At 45.9% G+C, this 18,487-nt stretch overlaps 1 long non-coding RNA gene across 3 annotated transcripts in view; it reads left to right on the top strand.

Moving 5' to 3' along the window:
• LOC119113708 (uncharacterized) overlaps positions 1 to 18,156 on the top strand; it is a 51,108-nt gene extending 32,952 nt beyond the window's left edge. The window contains exons 7-8 of one of the 3 annotated variants that reach the window (XR_005095933.1): positions 259 to 369; positions 15,592 to 18,156. This is a non-coding gene — a long non-coding RNA (uncharacterized LOC119113708). The remainder of the gene's footprint in view (positions 1 to 258; positions 370 to 15,591) is intronic. The other 2 variants (XR_005095931.1, XR_005095932.1) reach the window with 2 other exon arrangements.
• Positions 18,157 to 18,487: the final 331 nt, after the last annotated feature.

Below are 18,487 nucleotides of genomic sequence, written 5' to 3'. Positions count from 1 at the left end.
CCCAAGAGAATCATGTATACCCTGTGGGCAGTCACGATTGTATGGGACCAAAGCTTTGACCGTAAAAGAGCCTTCTGGCTCCCTTCAGCAACGCATTAGGCCGCCAGCCATATGTCAGATCTGTACCTCAACTGTCAGCACTCCAGACCGTCGTGCATACAAGCATTGTATCGTGCTAAATGACTCCTTGAGTTCTAGCACGTCAAAAGTGTGGCAGACTTCAACCGTAAACAGAGGTAACCAACCGGTGCATTGCAGGTGGAAGGTGTCGCAAATTCGGCAAGGCGTGTGGAATAGGGAACAGGGATGTGTGCCGCTGGTGTTGGAGGCCTCACAAGCGTCTCTGCTGTCTTCCGGGCGACACATACGGTACGTTCCATTCGTTGTCGCCTGGTGATGAGCAGACGTTGTCGCCATGGTGATGTGTGACGCTATGGATTACGAAACGTCAGCTCAAACTAGGGGTCGTTAGTAACATGTTCATAAACTGTTGTCATGCATCACATCGATAGCTTACAAGTAAGGTCTTCCCTTACGAGATGTGCTGTTTAGTTCTAACATAAGCTCGGGTGTGTGTGAAGTTGCCACGGATGTTTGTTTTTTTCAAAATGGATTGCGAACGGCGCGGCGTGGTCACACAGAACTTTGCATAGCTGTAAACATTTAAAGGCTGGATCTTTTGCTATGCAAGAATTAGGCGTACTTTGCAAGGTCACTGACCTATTGCAGGCCAACATCAGGCCGTGACTCTCAGCGAAGACTATTTCTAATAGTGTTGCATTTCTGAACCACTGTGGATTTGTGCTACGCGAAACCCCAGCTAAAGCGGAGGTTGACTGTGAGATACTTATCAACTCATGTCATACATGGCGTCGATCGCTCGCCCATCAGGCTTTCTCTCATGAAGTGCGCTCTTCAGTTTTCTTAGAGATGCAATATGCATTTCGAGCATTGCATTTGCTCATGTTAGCAGCGATTTTTTAGTCATGGGATGGTTGTCATAAATTGCACGCTTCTACATTCCAATTGGCTGACGTTATGTTCGTCGAAGCTATATCAACGTGCTGCAGAGGATTCAACATCCACAAATCCCTGCAAGCGACCGTTCTCTAATTTCAGGTGACTGCGGGAGAAAATGCAGTTTCCCAAATACCTGCAGCACACTCAACGGCGATTGTCACAAAGGATGGTGCTGCGTATACTGCAAAGGAAAACATTGCAGGAAAGGCTAGCTGCACCACTTGCTGCCGGCTGCCGCTGTTGTCAAGGGATGGATAACGACTGCACTGACACCAGATGTGAAGTGACTGCATGTACAAGGAAGACCCATGCTATGCTGGTGGCATAACAGCAAGGTCGCACGTAATTCTCAACAGGCGTTTATGCGAGCCGGACATTTAGCTGTTTGTAGTTGGGCTGTACGTTGAATACAATTACGGAGCCATCTATTTGGTAGCATCTGTTTTGCCAACTCAGAAGGCATCGGCGCCGGTCCGTAAAGCATGGGTATTGTGGCGGGCAGTGCGAACGACACCTGGTCATCTGACAAACGTGTTCTCGACGCCCTCAGGTACAAAGCAGGTCATTTTCAGGTTGACAAAATGCCCATATCAGCGTCACATAGACGACCGGTCCAGACACAGACTCCTTTCCCGCTTAAGGTTTTGGAATTCGATACATGTAATTCGTCGAAATGGAAAACATTGAAAACTGCAGAACTCAGAACATGGACGTTTTCTGCGGCGATCGCCAGCTCCTCGATCTCCTGAACCGCGACATTCTGAGCATTAATTTCTCTAATCCAAACTCTCTTAATTTTGACCTTGCACCAGACCTTTGACATTGTATCGGCCGAAAGGGCTTCGAACTCCTGAACGTAGGCCACCTTAGCTCCGAATATTTCAACATCGACCTTTTGTGTCTGGGCTTCCTGAGCTTACCAGGTCTGGACCTTGGCCTTCTGAGCACGACCTCCAGATCCTTGAGCCAACCTTGAAGAAAATCGTAGGAAAGCGTTAATATTTGAGTTTTTCATGGTCCCTAATTGTTGCCTGGAAAATTTGGGCATTTCTTTGCATCTGTACAGTTTTGTTCACTAGTGCTCCCGTTTGACAGGCAACTTGGCATGTTCCACTCGTTAGGTAAGTAAAAAGTTTGATTATCAAGGCGTTCGGTGAGGATTTTGCTCCCTGAATATCACTTTTTCATCAGACTCCTCCATCCAGATTAATGAGCACGGGTTGATGACTAGATGAGTCAACTTCGAAGAAAAACGTAAGGGCCACCCTATAGCCATCATTTCTTCCAACTATTTTAACCTTCCTCTTGACAGGATGCGTGATGATCATTTTCACATTCCATTTCCATCGTTTGTTTTTGGGTTTATTAGTGTTTTCATTTGATATGCAGCGCGCCCCACGCATGATGTAACGCCGTTACTCAAGCGAAACATTCTCTCAGATAGTTTTCCTACGTGATTTTGCCGTCCTAAAGATGGCACATATGGTTTCTGCAGCCATCAAAACGAGCATCGGTCGACGGTCCAATAAATTGCTGTAAAAAAGCGCACGGACAGCCCAATAGACAAAATGTTTTGCTGATCGTGTACGGCTTCCACTCTAGGCAAGGTAGGCCATATTTGTAAGCATCGCTACCTTCGCATCAGCATGAGTTTCCTCGAGATGATGCAGCTCGCCAGAATTTTGATTTCCTCGGGGAGATATTGGTCCGTAAAGTGCAGGAATGGTGCCAAATATAGACTGAATCTGGGGTCAGATACGCTACAATATTGTTCCAGGGTAAAAATTGATAGTATATTATGGGTAATTTATGCATCATTCATAACTAAGTATGCAACGCTGAGCATTTAACGTAAAAGTTGTCTACTGGATGTCACTCTAAAGAGTCGCTGTGTTAGACGCTACAGGGGAGAAATCAAAGCCATAGTACGACATTTCATGTAATTCCCGTGCTAACGCCCACATAATTGAATACATCAGTCGTTTAACGCGCGCTCGGGTGGGAGAGGTCAGATTGACCCCCGAAAGCTTTTCCCGAATGGTTCCGAATGGCGCGGCGTAGCGGCGCCAAATTTTGCATAGCTGTAGACAACTGAATAGCGGATCGTTTGGCTGACAAGGAAAATTAGATGACAATTGTCCCGGTCCCTGATCAGATGATGTTATGAATGTCCCTGAAAGATGAAAAACTGTTGCAAAACAAGCTGCAAAAGTGAAGCCAGCAAGAGGAGTCTTTCTAGGGTGGTAAGAACCCTCAAGGTGGGAGTTAAGAGGTCAGACAGTGTATCGGATTCCTTTCTTTGTACAGAATGGTATGCGTCAAGGGGGGTAACGTCTCACCACTGCTGTTCAATGTGTACATAGTTTAGCTTCTTCGTGAGTTGCAAATGTTACCAATCGCTTGTTATGTGGTGAAATGAACAGCAAATGAACTAGTCTCTGCCGATAACACAGGTGCTTTTATCTATCACGAGGAAAGGGCTTAAAGCGTTGAGTCGTAGCTGCTAAGTATTTGTCATGCGCAGGAATATTCAAATCAATGTAAAAAAACTATGCATGTTTTTCGACTCTCAAAGGTCATATACAGTGCCACACCTGTTTAACTCTAAGCTCCCAAATATCATTGTTAATGAATACATAATAAGATGAGCGGAGGAGCTTAAACATAGGCCCTGTAGTGGCCAGTTCTCTCAGTGGCAGTCAAGTTATGCGAAGAGTTAAGGTTCCTTGTATGACGGCGTAAAACTTTGATCTAACTGTTCCAAGCATATTATACTAGCGTGTATATTGTGAACTGTGCAACACTGTGAGTGGATAGAAAGGATTTCAAGAACGCTGTCATGGCCTACCACTTATGTGAAGAGAAGGCTGGTAAGGGTGCCACGTTGGACAAGGATTCATTATCTGTGTAAAGAGCTTGAACCTCTACCTATGAATATCTGGAAACAGCTTCTATGGATATGTGGGAAACGATCTCACCTTAGCAGTGCTTGTTGTGTGAGCTCTGACCCCTACCATCCGATCGCGCGATTCCAGGCAACGGCAGAATTTCATGGCATAAGTTTAACGTGCCGCAATGCTCGAGACGGTCCGTCCTCGCCCTCTGACGTCACTTCACCTTTACCGCGGCCGCTGCCACCGGCCGCAGGCAATACCTGACAAGCGCAAATAGCGAGCGCTCAAAACGACTCGAGCGCATCCTGGCATGGGTGGCAGAATCGGAAGGCAAGAGCTCTAACCTACTGAACCAACGGGACGGGAAAGTCTTGTCCCATGTTAGTACCTATCTAGTAGCTGGAGTTCAACCAAAGACTCGTGTCCATTGAGAACAGCGCTATTGAGGCACTGCACGTAAGCAAAGAAGAGTTAGTGGGGTCATTGCCAGGACATGTGCGCATGTGAGACATGCATAAAATTTTATGGCATCGAACCTCCCGGCAGTCAGCAGGTCACATGTTCGGAACATCTTTTCGCCCACCTGGGTCGGTTTGGCCGTGATCGCCACCAAATGCACCAAGTAGGTCATGACCCAGAATAATGTCCTCCGACCTTTCAGGCAAGTACTGACTGCGTTGCCTTCTGTCTTGCTTTATGTTTGTGAGTGTGCCGCGTTTTTGTTCTGTAAGTGCATAGACATGTACCAGCCTGATGGTGGAAAAAACTGGATTATTAATATCATTATTGCCATTAAACCAGACGTCTCTGATCTACATATCCTTGAAAGGTGAAAAAGGCAAGATGATCCCTTTCAGACCCCCAACGGGCGTGTGCATCAGGTATCGAGGCGGTATTCGCCCCCCAACGCACCCAGGAGAATCACGCCCCTGTGAGCAGTCACGATCATATGGTGTCAAATCTTTGCTCCAGAGAACCAAAAGGTTATTTTACCACTAATGTATACTCATATGCCAAATCTGCGTCATTATTGTCAGCATTTCAGACCGCACGCAAACAGAAGTTGTATCGTACTGAGTGACTCCATGAGTTCTAGGACGCTTAAGTTCTGGAAGGTTTCAGTCGTATGGGGAAGTAACCAACTCATGAACTACAGGTCAAAAATTTTACAAATTCGGCCAGGCGTGCGGAAGATGGAACAGGGATGTCTGCCGCTGGTGCCGGAAACCTCACAAGCGTCTCTGCTGTCGTTTGGGCGACACCTTCGGTACGTTCCAGCCGTTGCCGCCTGGTGCAGAGCAAACGTGTCGCCGTGGTGATGTAGTTGTGACGCTATGGAGTACGAAACTTCAGTTCAGATTAAGGGTTGTTGGTGACATGTTCATGAACTGTTGTCATGCATCGCATCGATAGCTCACAATGTAAGGTCTTCCCTAACGAGATGTGCTATGCGGCATAACACGCGCTCGGGTGCGGCTGAAGTTGGCCACGAAGTTGGCCCCGAAGCAAAATGTCACTACCCATATCAATGCCGCACATTAGGAGGAAGATGTAACAAAGGATGGTGCTGCCCTCTGTACTTTCTGTACACAGCCGCCACGTTGAAGACACCGATGTTTCAGTTCCACTATATTTCATGACCGCCCATCGCCAACACCGCGCCTCAACTCCTCGTGGACGATGACAGGGCAACAACGAAACCTCGGAAATGGACAGACTAGACCTAGAACTAAACACAGCGGAAACAGACAGAACAGAGACTAAAATTAGCAATACAAAATGAATACGAAAATAGCACGAATTGACTGACACTAAATTAGACCTCAAGATGATAGCAAACTAAGTGACTCAACAAACGAGAATCGAGCACTAATTCAAACTAGAAATGCAGACGGTACACCGACTCGATTTCGAAGCCATTGATAGACGGGTAAGCTGTACCGGTGACTACCGGCTGCCAATGACGTGAAGGGATAGATAAAACTATAATGATCTATTGATCCATGCGTACGATGATCTGTCACTGCATGCACGTGCAATTCAAATGTTATGTTGATGGCAATTTAACAAGGCCATATGCGATTCTTTGCACCTGTTTAAGTGAACCGCACAGTCAGCTTCTTGTGAAAGAGCGTTGCATGAAATGCAAATACGGCGTCGTGTACATATTTACATGTGTTGCACTAGATTGAGGCATCGAGGCCATGCCTCGCAAAAGGGGACCGTGGAAGCACGGTATCGCGCAGAACGCCATACTGCAGAAGTCTTCCAGCAACAAGTGCGAAACGAGATGCTATCAAGAATAGGCCATTAGGAAGTTGGGTTCTTCTTGGCGGTGGTATCCAGATTTGCATAGTTTGCATCTCAAATGGGAATGTCTGCGCCAGGACCGGAAGACCCAGCTAACACACTCTCCGGTCTCTAAAGGTCAGATCTCCATCACACATCTTCCGGGGCACAGCAAGCATTCTGAGCTCAAACAATCCCAGCAGCAACCTTTATAGTGATACCTGTGATAAAAATACCTGTTCTGATGGCGCATACATATGTAGGGCACTGCACAAAATACATGCTACCATTAAATAACTGCATTCCATTCATAAGCATTAGCCAATAGCGGAGTATTTAACGTAAGAGCCGTCCTCCGACTGCCATTCTATAAAAACGAATTTCGGAATCACACCATATCTTGTTTAGTTGAACCGGACAGAGCTCACAGTTGTGCCGAACCACAGATGCAGATTTAGAGTCCGAATCACCCAAACAAAATGGTGTCGCCGTCTAGATCGGCTACGCGGGAGCGAGAGCAATGATCGCGAGAGCGAGACTGCGAAAATCAGATGTCTTCCTCACCACTTTGAACCTGTTTAAATCACTTTTTCAAATTACCTCAAATGACGTGAATAAATGGTCAGTAACATAACTTCCTAAAAATGCCGATTATGGAAGTGATCACACATAGCGTACACTGGACTCTTAATGCTTTCGGGATCATACTACGTGCCTAGTCTAGTCCAACGTCGCATAGCGTCGGACCAATTTCATACGTCAATCACGCGGGCATGACGCCACACTCATGCTGCATGGGCATACTTCACACGGATATGATGCACACCCCCCGTGAGTGTCTGGGCTGTGTAAGGACACTAATGAGGGGACCTGTCGTGAACGGTTGCTGTGTAAGGACACTGATGAGGGGACCTGTCGTGAACGGGGCTGTGTAAGGACATTGATGACGGGACCTGTCGTGAACGGGGCTGTTGTAAGGCCACTCATGGGGGGATCTGTCGTGAAACGGCCCTGTGTAAGGACACTGATGAGGGGACCCTGCCGTGACAGGGCTGTGTAAGGACACTGATGAGGGGACCTGTCGTGAATGGGGCTGTGTAAGGACACTGATGAGGGGACCTGTCGTGAACGGGGCTTAGTAAGGACACTGATGAGGAGACCTGTCGTAAGTGGGGCTGTGTACGGACACTGATGAGGGGATCTGTCGTGAACAGGGCTGTGTAAGAAACTGATGAGGGGACCTGTGGTGAACGGGGCTGTGTAAGAACACTGATGAGGGGATCTGTCGTGAACGGAGATGTGTAAGGAAACTGATGAGAGGAACTGTCGTGAACGGCGGCTGTGTAAGGACACTGATGAGGAGAGCTTTCGTGAACGTAGCCATGAGCGCAGCGTTTGGTGGCGGCATCACCAGCAGCACAACCGGAAGGCCTGGACCAACGGCCTGAGGGCATTACCACGTCATCATCGCCGTGCAGCTGCGTTGGCTACCTTAATGGCAACAAGCCACACCGGGGCTGAGCGACTACATGGAGTCATCCTGAGAGCACTCGACCGGGAGGACATGGGCAGGGTTCTTGGTAGAGATGCGGTGCACGGAAACGTCACAGAAAACGATCGTAACAGGGGTCGTGACATTGAACATCAGCAGGATGCAGATGCGTAATCGCTGCCACTTTAGCCCCCGAGGTTCCCCATTGGCGGTGTTTGTACAAGGTTTATCTACGGCTTTTGCAGTAGACAGTCTCGTTCAAGTCAAAATTCCCTTTAATTGGGTTTTGACAGCTTTTGTGGAATCGCATTATGAGCCTACCAATATTTCCTTGCGTCATCGTATGTTCTCCTCGAAATTAAGTTACAATAGCTAATTTGTTTTTTTTTGTTTTTTATAGTTTGTTCATTCCTTGTCAATTGCATAATTTGCTAATTTGTTTTAATCTTTTTTCTCCTGGATATAAAGCTACAGTAGGGTGATTGTGAGCGAAGGAATCACATACTTGAACAGATCGGTGTCATTCATAGTGTGTCGCATCGCAGCGACGAGTTTCTGAGTGTCACAAGCGTGTCACTCGTGGCGTGTCGCATTGCGTGGGCAAGTTTCTGAGTGTCATAGCGTGTCATTCATAGCGTGTCACATTGCGGCGACACGTTTCTGAGTGTGATAGCGTGTCACTCATAGTGTGTCACATTGCGGCGACGAGTTTCTGAGTATCACAGCGTGTCACTTATAGCGTGCCACAATGCGGCGACGGGTTTCGGAGTGTCATAACGTGTCACTCATAGTGTGTCACATTCCGGCGACGAGTTTCTGAGTGTCATAGCGTCGCTCGTAGCGTGTCACATTGCAGCAACGAGTTTTCTGAACGGAAACTATAGTACATCCGTTGGTACTTGTGTACCTTTATATACCTGATATACCAAAGCCTTATGGTATTCTCAAAACATACGTCGTGCGTTTCGCGCATCCTTCTATATTTTTACTATTTATAAGACATGCATCTGCTGTGAGTTGTACTCTTACAACGAATACGAGAGGACAGAAAACACGGCATCGCTCAATGGAAGTGATTTTAGTGATATAAATCAAGTTCAACGTTTCATTTTCGATTTGACTCTCATGTTGACGTCATGCATAAAAAATAACGCAGCAGAAATGGGCTCCCTGCCATCGAAGTTCTCTCTACAACGGTCTCACACGACCGTCTAGGTCAGCAACATAAAAGTTCGAGACTGGATTAGCATTCTGAATTCTGAGAAATGTGCAAAGATGCGCCAGCAGCAAGACAAGGAAATTTGGCCTCCTGACTACATTGAACTGGTTACATAGAAGATTTCCGTTACTCTTTCGTGGCAGCTGACATTGCAGGGTCTCTATAAAAAGTACGAGGATGACAACTATTCCACACGTGCGCGGTCAGGTGGAAACGTTTTTACAGCGCATGCGTCGTGTATGTAGCACATGTTTATATGACTACGGTATATACACGTGCTGCCTCCGTGAGTGGCACACCTACAGTGAGTGCAAGAGGACACTGACACATGTATCGATCAATCGAGATTATTTTCGTCATTCGTAATCATCTTTTTTTTTCTTTTTTTTCTAGGCCGTTACCCAAGAACAGGCAATCAGGAGTGCCCTCCCTCAATCCCAGCGACGCAGTAAACCGTACGTTAACACCAGAAAACATAAAATCAAGTCGCGGCACTCCCAGCTAGGAAGATGAAACAAACTTTAAAAAAACAGGCGAGGGGTGGAGCAGACCCGAGGGAATTGTGTTATGTGAGAGGTAGGGAAAAATCATAGATGAAAAGGCTTCTTAAAGTAGTCATTAGCCAAAATCAGCTAATGACAGCCCGCTACAACCGCCCAATAATCTACAACCATCAATTCCCCGTGTTAGTAAGGGTTATACAGTCACAAGTCGGAGGGGGCAATTACCTGGTCATTTTTGTGCTGGGTTTTGGGCTGGATTTCCAGGGAGTCCACCCAGCTAAGCAGAGCTTGTTGCTGGGAGAACTCCCGGAGCCAGCGCCATGAATTTGGGTATATGTGCATGACTGTATATCAGAAATTGATTATGAAACATGAAGGAGGTCAAACATGTAGTGCGTTGGATATGTACAGCACAAGGATGGCAATGTCTTCAACTACGTTTGTTACGTTAATATGTGTTCACGAAATGCGGATGATGTTCTTAACGATGGTCTTCGATACAGGGATATAAGCTATTCTTGGAAAATAGAAACCATAATGTCGTTCCACAGCTTAGGGCCAAGGCCAGAATGCTGTAAATAGTCTATGACTACGATAAGAGAAAGGTTGTTCTAAATGTTTTGCTCGCCTCATATCCATGTCATTGGATTCGTAGAGATTGTAAATTAAATCGAATGATGCAGGGAGCTGCGAAGTTAAAAATTTGTGCATCACAAATAACATTTGAGATTTAGCAATTGACCTTTGACCGGCAACTTGGCCATGAATTTGACCCATTCGTGAAAACAAAGTGCAGAAATAGACTCCCTGTCATGGAAAATCTGTCAAAAGTGGTGTCACAATAATATAATATAATTGCACAATATAATATGCTCAAACTTAGCGCTTTAAAAGACTTAGGCACTGGTTTGCGGGTTCACTTTGTAAGCTCCATCGCAACGGTCTGCTCTAATTGACCTAAAACCTAACCTGAAATATTTTGCGCAGTTGCGCGTGCCACCTTACCTGTTCAGGTTTTGAAACGCGTAGACTTAACGTTATTAGTCCACCGATTTCTAGGCAGATTGTGAAAGTCCTGAATATCTATGTACAGCTTGATATAAAACTGCTGCTAGTTTGACAGGTGTCCCAAAACTTGGCATAGGCTGGGTCAGATATGTTAAAGAGCCTAAGTTCTCGGCGCGACGCCATGCCATGTTTTGCATGGGGTGGATAAAATAAAAATGCTACTAAACTATTTCCATGAATATGCATTATATCACGAAAAACACAGCGCATATAACGGCGGTAATGTCTGGATGAGTGCAGGCCATAACATCCATCTGAAATGTATCGAGTAAGAAACGGCGTTTTATCACCATCTGGAAATGAAATTATTTTGAAAGGTGCTCTAGTGGGCTCCAAAATTTAGTTAGCTGGCATCGTAGTGCCTTAAAACAAGCGTCGCCACTGAATTATTAATGTATACCCATTTGGCCAGCAGTGTCAGTTTCCGGTCGATCGGCCTAGGTTCTCACTGTTCTGGATGGAGGCTGAAGGGGGGGGAGGGGGTTGATTGGGTTCCACATCCCGGCACGCTTCCTGGGACTGGTGAGCGCGTTTGTGGGACGTGTGATTCTGTTGCGTAGAGGGTAGATGATGCCTTTCTGACTACATCATGACATCATGACATCATGACATCATGACATCGTGCTGTTATCTGTTGGCCTGGACGCAAAAGCTACGTGCAAAAGCTACGCTAAAGCTACGCATCTATCTGTGTCTCGATGTGGACAGCATACATGACGTCTTGCTTGTACACTGCTACGACCCTTTTGGTAGCTGCTTCCTCCGCGTGCGGCATTTTGCAACGATATCATTATCTGGCATTGTGTTTCATCTCTGTATCACATTGGTATTCTATATATGCGGAACATATGCACTAGAATTATTAGTTTGCACGGTGTGTAATCTTTCTGCATATGGACTTGATCTGATACATGGGTAGGATTATCGTTTTGAGGTGGAGGTATTCATGCACGAACATGTCCACTAATATTGATGGTGAGCTCAAAATGTCCCATGTCCATATCACGCCTTCAATACTCAGCCAATTTCAAACGTCAAAAGCGCCACTCGTGCCCAGAAAGCTGTCAAATTTTCAAGTTAACGTCAATCTTAGCTGGTTCAGCAATGTAGCTGTCCAATACAGTGGTAGAATATTAGATGACATCTACACTAGGAAGTCGAGAAATGGGTCCAGAATATGCCTCAGTGGCACACACATAGTGGAAATACATTTGCCTACAAGACATTAAGGCATCTCAAACCCGGCAAGCACGGCTTGCATTCCAACGCGCAGAACGCTTTAAGAAGCAAAATGTAACTTTTGAAAAAGCTGGATGGGTATCATATGTCCGCGAAGAACACTAGCGTCATCTGTAAAGTAAGTATTGATGCAGGTAGCGCCACCTAGGTTAATGTCGCAACGCCTATGCAAAATGCCGTGCAATTCAAAGCTAAGGCACTGAACTTGGTGTACAAGAGCCAGAGCACGCTTGGTGTACGACAGAAGACACGATTTACCGGATGCTGAAAGCGCTTTAGCCGTCTGTATCTTTTCAAACTGCCCAAAAGCTGCCTCTGAAAAACACCCTTCCTATGGGTTTGCAATGCTTTCGGTTCGCTCGGCGCCCCGTGATGACGTCACGGCAGGATTGACAGATAAACTCTGAGGAGGGCCGAGTTACATCAAAGACCATGACTGCTCTAACATCTAAAGTAATCCTGTGAGGAATGAATTCAGCGCCAAGAATTGATTGTATCGCCTTAGTTGTACAGGGCTTAGGCTGCAGAACAAATAAACAATTATTTGAACCTGCTTACGTCATTTTTTTCCTGCTCACATCAAGTGACATGAACAAATGGTCAGTAACACAAATTACTATAAACAACGGCTCTGGAAGTGACGATATGTTTCATGGCATGCGATCTCTCCTTAACACTTGCAGCAGCCTGTGCGCCAGCGGCATGCACTTTGCTTGTTGCGGCTGCAGATTTTCGTTCCAGGTTCGCTGTAGTTGACATTGCAGTGTCATATAAGAAGCATGAAGATGATTACTCGGCTGCACGTACACAGCCAGGTGAAAAAACGTATTCTATAGTGCATGCGTCATGTGTGAAGCATATGTTAATATGGCTGCCGTATAGAACACATGCCCGCTTCTGTGAGTGGTATCCTTACAATGAGGACATAAAGACACAGCACATGTGTCAATCAATAGAGGTGATTGCCGTTTCTCGTGATCATCTTTGACCTTTGACCCTCGACTTGGCCTTGAATTCGAGCCCATTTGTGACAAATAATAGCAGAAATGGACTCCCTGCAGCAGGAAATATCTCAAAAATCGTGTTGAACAACACTCGTATCCATAGAGAAAACAATTTTGAAACCGGACACACATTCAGGATGGTGGCGGCCGCCATCTTGAATTCTGCGATATGTTCGGTAAAACAAGTAGCGCGTACGCTAATTTGGGTCTCCAAGCTATATAGGACATATTTCCGTGAAAAACGTTCGCGGAAGTCGACATTACAAGGTCTCATAAAAGAAGTGTAAGAATGGCAACTCGACTATTAACACCGTGCAACATCCTAATTCAACGAGGTGAGTAACGCAACGCTTTATCACAATCGGTCAGTACGTTCCATGTACATACATCCCGAATGCGTTGCATGGGCCATGTCGGCATTGTCCTCTACGCCCTTCCCTGTGTGACTAAGCACTACTCCGTGCACCATTGGCACGTTCGTAAACGAGGGTTGCGGTTGATGATATCACCTTGTTCTTGTAAATGTCGCCGTACATCACAGGCCAGTTCGCTGACCTTTAGAGGGGACGGGATGATTGACGCCCCCTCCGCCTCATGGTTCGTTTTTGCCAGTATAAAAAGCGACCAAAGGCAGCATGGGCATATCCTTTTGAGTCGTCTCTCACCAACAATGCGACTGCTGCCATTGATTGTCGTGCTTTGTGTGGTGTTGGTGACCACTGAAGGTGAGTTACTGGTGTTTTTCTTGGCAATGTCCTCTTGTGTTGGTCGCGGCTATTGGGCAATGGAAGTATATGACAGATATGACAATAAAAAGCTCCATAAAGAGACCATGAAAGTATTCTGTGTTAGCCGGGGCGTTTAGCACCATACGGAGAGTTCTTGGTCCTCGTTCTGTAAAGGTTAAAAACTGTCGCAAAATCCGTTGCAAAAATGAAAACCCTCAGGGACTTTAGGAAGTGTGTGACCATTAAAGAAGATTTCAAAGTCACGCTGTGGTGAACAATGGGGATGGACCCTATGTAATGATTATGGTTGTACTTCGGGCAGCCAAGTAGAGATATTTGTGTGTGGCATATATCGGATGTGAATAATTTATTGTAAGTCATTCCATCATACTGCACTGCCGATTTCCACCTTTATCACCGAACTTCCGTGGTTGCCAAAGCAGATACCACTGGTAGGTGGGAGCGACAGAGACAGCATGTCCCCAAAAATAGCTGATGGGCCTTCTACCCCGCCTTCATATGTTCTGTGAGACCTATGGTGCAGACGTCTGCACAAGAAAAACTGTCAGCTTTATGTCTCACTTCCTCACGTTTCTACGTCCACTTTTCTTTTTTACCATGGTAAAGCTGGTGTGCTAATGATAGGACTATTTTGTAGCAAACAGTATCGCGCACTGTGATCTGACTATGCATCTAGGCAAACTATCCAGCTGATAAAATACCCCGTCTGAAGCTAGTACTCGTAGTAGCAGCTGCTATATTGAGCAGAATCGTTCTGGTCGACTGACCATCCCAAAATGTCTTGTACCAGCACCACCGGGATGTGCACCAACAGGGTGGTGCGAAATCAACCGGATTATTAATCTTGTTAAACCGGGCGTGTCTAATTTAGACATAAGGAAAAATGCAAAAAGGTAAAGTGATCCCATTCAGTCCCCCGCGGGGATGTGTTCGTGAGGTATTCGGGGGGCAATCACACCTCAACCAGCCCAGGAGAATCATGTATTCCTTGTGGGCAGTCACGATTGTCTGTCTGATTGGTGTCAAAGCTTTGATCGAGCCTTTTTTATTGAGATCGTAAAGAGCCCTTTGGGTTCCTTCAGCAGCGCATTAGGCCGCTAGCCATATGCCAGATCTGTACCTCAATTGTCAGCACTCCAGACCGTCGTGCACACAGGCGTTGTATCGTGCTAATTGACTCCTTGAGTTCTAGCACGTCAAAAGTGTGGCAGGCTTCAACCGTAAACGGAGCTAACCAACCGGTGCATTGCAGGTGGAAGGTGTCGCAAATTCGGCAAGGCGTGTGGAAAATGGAACAGGGATGTCTGCCGCTGGTGTTGGAGGCCCCACAAACGTCTCTGCTGTCTTCCGGGCGACACATACGGTACGTTCCAGTCGTTGTCGCCTGGTGCTGAGCAAACGTTGTCGCCATGGTGATGTGCGACGCTATGAACTACGAAACTTCAGTTCAAACTAGAGGTCGTTAGTAACATGTTCATGAACTGTTGTCATGCATCACATCGATAGCCTACATGTAAGATCTCCCCTCACGAGATGTGCTATTTAGTTCTAACATACGCTCGTGTGTGTGTGAAGTTGCCCCGGATGTTTGTTTTTTTCAAAATGGATTGCGAACGGCGCGGCGTGGTCACACAAAACTTTGCATAGCTGTAAACATTTAAAGGCTGGATCTTGTGCTATGCAAGATTTAGGCGTACTTTGCAAGGTCACTGACCCATTGAAGGCCCAAATTAGACCGTAGCTCTCAGCGAAGACCATTTATAGAAGTGGTGCATTTCTGAACTACTGTGGACTTGTGCTACACAAAACCCCAGCTAAAGTGGAGGTTGACTGTGAGATACTCATCAACTCATGTCATGCATCACGCCGATCGCTCGCCCATCAGGCTTTCTCTCACGAAATGCGCTCTCCAGGTTTCTTAGAGATGGAATATGCATTTCGAGCATTGCATGTGCTCATGTTAGCAGCGTTTTTTTTATTCATAGGATGGTTGGCATAAATGGCACGCTTTTGCACTGAAATTGGCTGACGTTATGTTCGTCGAAGCTGCATCAGCGTGCTGCAGAGGATTTAACATCCACAAATCCCTGCAAGTGACCGTTCTCTAATTTCAGGTGAATGCGGGAGAAAATGCAGTTTCCCAAATACCTGCAGCACACTAAACGGCAAATGTCACAAAGGATGGTGCTGCGTCTTCTGCAAAGGAAAACATTGCAAGAAAGGCTAGCTGCACCACTTGCTGCCGGCTGCCGCTGTCGTCAAGGGATAGGTAACGACTGCACTGACACCAGATGTGAAGTGACTGCATGCACAAAGAAGACCCATGCTATGCTGGTGGCGTAACAGCAAGGTCGCACGTAATTATTAACAGGTGTTTATGCGAAGCGGACATTTAGCTGCTTGTAGTTGGGCTTTACGTTGAATACAATTACGGAACCAACTATTTGTTAGCATCTGTTGTGCCAGCTCAAAATGCATCGGCGCCGGTCCGTAAAGCATGGGTATTGTGGCGTGCATTGCGAACGACACCTGGTCATCTGACAAACGGGTACTCGACGCCATCAGGTACAAAGTAGGTCATTTTCAGGTTGACAAAATGCCCATATCAGCGTCCTATGGATCGACAGGTCCACACACAGACTCCTTTCCGCCTAAGGTTATGTAATTCGATACACGTAATTCGTTCACATTGAAAACATTGAAAATTCCAGCACTCAGAACATGGACGTTTTCTGAGGCGATCGCCAGCTCCTCGATCTCCTGAACCGTGACATTCTGAGTATTGATTTCTCTAATCCAAACTCTCTGAACTTTGACCTTGTACCAGACCTTTGACATTGTATCGGCCGAAAGGGCCTCGAACACCTGAACGTAAGCCAACTTAGCGCCGAATATTTCAACATCGACATTCTGTGTCTCGGCTTCCCGAACTCTCAGGTCTGGACCTTGGCCTTCTGAGCATAACCTCCAGATCCTTGAGCCAACCTTCAAGAAAATCGTAGAAAAGCCTAAAGATTAGAGTTTTTCATGGTCTCTAACTTTGCCTGGAAAATTTGGACATTTTTTTTGCATCTGTGCAATTTTGTTCACTGGTGCTTCCATTTGACAGAAAACTAGGCATATTTTTCTCGTTAGGTAAGTAACAAGTTCGATTATCAAGGCTTTCGGGGAGGTTTTCGCTCCCTGAATATCGATTTTCCATCAGATTCCTTCAGCCAGACTAATGAGCATGGGTTGGTCACTAGATGAGTCAACTTCGAAGAAAAACGTAAGGACCACCCTATAGCCATCATATCTTCCAACTATTCCAACCTACCTGTTGACAAGATGCGTGATGATCATTTTCACATTCCATTTCCATCGTTTGTCTTGGGGTTTATTAGTGTTTTCATTTGATATGCAGCGCGTCCTGCGCATGCTGTAACACCGTTACACAAGCGAAACATTCTCTTAGATAGTTTTCCTACGTGATTTCGCCGTTCTAAAGATGGCCCATATGGTTTCTGCAGCCATCAAAACGAGCATCGGTCGACGGTCTAATAAATTGCTATAAAAAAGCCCACAGGCAGCCCCATGGACAAAGCGTTTTGCCTATCGTGTACAACCTCCACTCTAGGCAAGGTAGGTCATATTTGTAAGCATCGCTGCCTTTGCATCAACAGGAGTTTCGTCGAGATGATGCAGCTGGCCAGAATTTTGACTTCCTCGGGGAGATATTGGTCCGTAAAGTGCATGAATGGTGCGAAATCTAGGCTGAATCTGGGGTAAGATACGCTAAAATATTGTTCCAGGCTATACATTGATAGGATAATACGGCAATTTATGTATCATTCATAACTAAGTATACAACGCTGAGCATTTAACGTAAAAGCTGTCTACTGGATGTCACTCTATAGAATCCAATTTCAAAACAAACAGAAGTGTTCCACACTGTTGTTTTGACCTGAACTAGCTATCTTGAGGACCTTTTGATACTGCTCACAATCCTGCCCTTTTTAAGACATTAGCCTCTCTAGTTTCTGAACTATACGCCCACGACAGTGGGAAAGCTGCATCGGGCAGAGTATTTCAAGGTCATCTTGGTATCCATGACGTAGCCATATCGTCATTCAAATTCTGTCATTCCATAAGCCATGCGGTGATGAATACGCGCACGGGTGACCGGTTGGACACCCTTCGCTCGGGTGGGAGTCAATTTGACCCTGTGAAATCCCAAGAACTAAGAGAGAATACACAAAACTCACAGGCTGTATTGACCTATACGTGAACTCACTTAGATTAAATATTGAGGCTCCTAGGTCATGAACTTTGAGTGAAATCGGGTCAAGCAATGTCAAATTCCAGGGTAGTCTCCAAAGGGCTCCTGGAATATAGATAACTGTTCTAAGCAAAACCTCACATGCCCATTTCACGTAAGTGACCTTGTTTGACATTTTAAAGATCATGGTGACCAAAATCATCCAAGACCGCCTTAACTTTTGCATTGGGATAAACGACAAAGATTGCGCCAGGCATATGTTCCTAAAAACAAAATGCTAACTTGGGTCATTCTAGGTCACTGACATATCCAGACCTTACAGAAGTACATGGAAGATGTATAATACGGTTCCAGTTATCAATAACTTCGAAATAAGCACCAGGAACTACCCCATACAGCAAACGCTAGAGTAATAAAACATGTTGTGATTGACTTTTGTCTGACCCTCATACCTGACCTTAGGTCAGTGTGATTTGTTCATTCAGTAGCTGTGTTGGCTAAGAAAGCATCTTAGAGATGTATGGCTTCGTCTAACACTCTAACGTTGTTGGATCAGGTTGAACGATTCCCTAGAAAATGCCTTCCCTGAAACCATGGCCTTACTTTGACCCACCATAGGTCAGCGACTTTGCAAGGACATCTATACGTTTGATCCCCGACGATCCGCTATTCAATTTTCTACAGCTATGCAAAATTTGACGCGACTACGCCGCGCCGTTCGCAAATCATTCCAGAAAAATGTTCGGTGGAGG

This window comes from Pollicipes pollicipes, unplaced genomic scaffold (assembly GCF_011947565.3).
Source record: "Pollicipes pollicipes isolate AB1234 unplaced genomic scaffold, Ppol_2.1 Scaffold_7262;HRSCAF=8765_pilon_pilon_pilon, whole genome shotgun sequence".
Taxonomy (NCBI): domain Eukaryota; kingdom Metazoa; phylum Arthropoda; class Thecostraca; order Pollicipedomorpha; family Pollicipedidae; genus Pollicipes; species Pollicipes pollicipes.
This window is presented reverse-complemented; position numbering and strand designations above follow the sequence as displayed.